This window comes from Lygodium microphyllum, chromosome 26 (genome assembly GCF_053477565.2).
Source record: "Lygodium microphyllum isolate KBCC chromosome 26, Lygodium_microphyllum_v1.1.10, whole genome shotgun sequence".
Taxonomy (NCBI): Eukaryota; Viridiplantae; Streptophyta; class Polypodiopsida; order Schizaeales; family Lygodiaceae; genus Lygodium; species Lygodium microphyllum.
Window position 1 is genome coordinate 90,154,397 of NC_141160.1, and position 3,923 is coordinate 90,158,319.

Here is a 3,923-nt window from a genome sequence, read left to right on the forward strand (position 1 = left end):
GGATAGCCAAAAGGGCACAAAAATTACTTCTCTACTATATTGCTCAAGTAACAACAAATGCAAAAATTGTATTTGCAGTAAGATTAGTCTTTAACAATCAAAGATCTAGCTCAAAAATTGCTACAACATGGTCAAGGCTCTAGGGTTGCACAATTAGTCAACAACTCACCTTCCTTGGAATCACTGAAGCCATCAACATGTCCTTTCACTAAACAAGATAATCTTATCAATCAGAGATCTAAAATGCATGCAATAGTGTTTGAGCAACCTCAGATCCTTGTTTCTGATGCAATTAGGTATGGAAGTACAGCTATCTCTAGAGGGGGGGTGCTGTAATTTAGATACCTAGCTCACAACATAAACTTTTCAAGCCTAGTTCTCCAAGAAAGTTGAACCCATAGAGGCCATAATAAGCATGCAACAAATCTGTTACCTCCCCTCGATAATTTCTAAACCACCAAACTCACTTTGACAGCTTAATAAAAATGCACACAATGCATTGGTGTCCTAGAGATGCCCAACTCCAAGAAGATTGAGTACTCCTCCAACCCAAAATGCATAGCAAGTATTGGATGACTTTTTTATCCTTCCTTGGAAACCTCCTGCATGTGTGACTGTTTCATTTTATAAGGCCATTCACATCCAAAATAGTTGATGCCAACACTCCAAACTTTGGATTAGGTACCATATAGCCCATCAAGTTCAAAGCAGCAACTGCACAATATGTAGCACCACTTGTACATGAGACTCCAAGCCAGGTGACAAGCTAAACCCATCATCATATGCCTGGCATTCTAAGATATATTCAGAATCCAATCTAGACCAATCATTGAGCATCGCCAAAATAGCAACAACACAATAAACAAAACATAAATATGTATCTGCTCCTATATTGACCATTGTAAAGCTTCCATAAGCTTGATGCAACTGTTGCGTTGAGCTTAGCAACATATGTTGCCGAACTCGAGAAAAGTCATATCTAAGAATCTTGAGTATAGCCAATGCTGAGCAGGTACTTGCAAGATGTCCTTCATCATAGGAAGCAAGGGGAGACCTGGAGGAAGTGAAATGAGTCCTTATTGATGGAGATCCTTGAAAGCCCAAAAAATAGCTTGTGGAAATCTCACTGCTATCTTAGAGCTTGCAATAGGAGAAACTTCTTACACAGCCATAGCAACTGGGTGTAGCTACTACAACTACAATGGATCTCTCATCCAATCAATCCTCCAATACCTCATTGCCGATGTTACAAGGCAATGCATTTGCTTCACTGTAGGAGAACATCACCAGTACTGGTACATCCAACACACTCAATGTTGTACATGGTACTTCTTCACTTGGTGGTATGCAAGGTATTGGCATGGGCACATTGCATCAGAACAATATGCCACTTTTCACACAAAGCAAATTTATTGCTTTGCAAACAAATGTTACTTCTATTCATCAACATGTAGTAGTGTCATTTTCTCATGTAGCTGTTTCATCAACCAATTCTTCCACACAAACTAGCATTTTCTCTGAACGATTCAGTCCTCATGCAGCTACAGCTTTGGAATTACCATCAAATAGTCCTGCTTCATGGAACTCTGCTGTTGCTTTTTCTTAAGTAGTATCATATTTGGATGAAAAGAGACTTCAAAGCTTATAGTCTGGAGCCATTGCGCTTCGACTGGGCATGCGAATAGGCGCTGTCATTTAGGTCTGTTGGGGATGATCGAATTTTTCTTTTGTGCTTAATCAGTTGAAGATGATGTCTCATCAAGATCAATGCAATGGAGAATGCGCATCTCTTTATAGCAGCTATCATGTCGATTTGTGTGTGTTGGCGGCCTTTTTGTGGTATCAATTCTCAACCGTGTACTTTGCGTGGCACATTTGCCCTATGATAGTAAATCAGATTTGTGAACTGATTGCATTCTTACTCCCTACAGGCATGCTTCCATCGTTGTTTGCGATCGTTCAAGCCCACTTTCTCTATTTTCCACCACTGTCTATGCCAACAGGCATCAATGCCTGCAAAACAAATTGCTACTTGCAATGTATTGCACCCTACTTGTCTACGAGTTGCTGGGGGTTGTCTTGATGATCAAGAAGCTCTCGTTGCAGTATGGAGCTCAACAAGATTCGGCCCCGTACGAGGGATCTCAACTTGGGGGCTTCATCACAGTTGAACAACCAGATGGCAAAAAGCTGATGTTGCTACTTCTGCTGCATCTTCTTCTTCTTCAACTGCTGCTGCTGCTTCTTCTTCTTCTTGGAAATGTCGAGTGGTCTTCAATGCTGCTTTTCTTCTTCTTGGAAATGTCCGCTGGTCACTCCAATGTTGCCTACCACGTCTGTGCCTGTGTGTACCTGAAGTTCTTGGATTTGTGTGGCTGAAAAGGAAAAACTAAACAAAATATGACTAACTCGATCAAGAACATGAGAAGCTCTAATACCAATTGTCGAGGAGAGGACTCGGAGGAGAGAAAGAGGAGAGAGAAAACTCTAGAAGAAAAGCAAAAGAGAGAGAAAGAGAGTGATGAGGAGAGAGAAAGACATAAAGAGAGAGAAGGAAGCCATGAAAGTTGGAGAGAGGGAGAGAAGATGAAGGAGACTTATTATAATCTAATGGTAAAAAATGTCAAGTGCCTTACATCTTATATACTACCAGTGTAGCAGGTATTTTTCCTCCATTATTTTATTCTCGTATTTTCCCATGTATTCCCCATCTCTTACAAAACTTGATACTTGGTCCCCAAATTTCTTCATAATTATCAACAAAGTTCATTATCTCAATGCTTGGATGATGCATGCCTTTGGCTTGAGTCCACAATTAGGATAGAGCTCCTCAATCTAGCATTTAGCCAAGTACAAGGTCCATGACATATTATCTTTTACCATTTATTTATAGACTTTCTATGTCCATAGTTACATCGTAAATTGGATGTAAGCTTATTCATTGAGTGATTCCAAATGCAAGAAAATGCCATCACTTTTTCCAAAAATGCATGTGACACCTAGACCCGATGGAGCACAATCATACATTTTGGGTATTTTGGAACATCTCCCAATGCATTGTACGGTTTAGGTCAGTACTACGCATGAAAACATCATCATCTTGTGCACTCCCAATTTGCACTTTCTTAATTATCTTGTGCTAAATTTTTTCATTAAGTTGCATTGACCCATGATAATTGTTAAAGTTTTTCCTCTTGTGTTATCAAGTAGCTATGCTTCTTCTAAAATCCTTTCCACAATAGAAGGGTATTATTGCCTTTCTTTGTGTATAACTTCTAAGTAGCATTCCTCTATCTAATTTTGATTATATATATTAAAAGTTCTTATCATTATAGCTTTCTTATCCAAAGTTATTATAGTATCTTGAATGTAGCATAATCCTCTGAAACTAATATTAGCTTGTATTCTGGATACATTAGATGTCCATATTCTAAAGTCTAACACCACTCATATTTTTAGGTCTTAGTCCTAAGACAAAGTTGTACCTTGGATTCTTGGGATGCTAATTGAGTGGGTATGGAGCTAGTCCATGACCACTTAATTCAATGCAAGAAAGTGTGTCTCAATATGCACAATTGTCTAATCATAATATATGGGTTGTACTTCGCAATGGAAATGTGTTTTCTAACTACTTGTGTACATTATAGTTTACGAGTTGAAGTATTTCCCCATGAAAACCTCATGATGTCATCATATCTATGCCATCTTTGGTGAATCCTCTTGTGGTGTGTATCTTTAGGATGCTAATGGAAGATAACACATTGCAAGCTTCCATACTATTATGTACCACATAGCATTGTAACATACCACATTAGCAAGAAAGGGCATCTCAAGAAAGTGCACCTTATGATGTCCTGAAATTATACTATTTTTAGTATATCTTCGTGTGATGTGGACATCACCTATATGCTATTTATACTTTT

At 38.6% G+C, this 3,923-nt stretch overlaps 1 pseudogene; it reads right to left on the minus strand.

Annotated features, from left to right (window-relative positions):
* Positions 1-337: 337 nt before the first annotated feature.
* LOC148013525 (geranylgeranyl transferase type-1 subunit beta pseudogene) lies at positions 338-1,238 on the minus strand (annotated as a pseudogene).
* Positions 1,239-3,923: the final 2,685 nt, after the last annotated feature.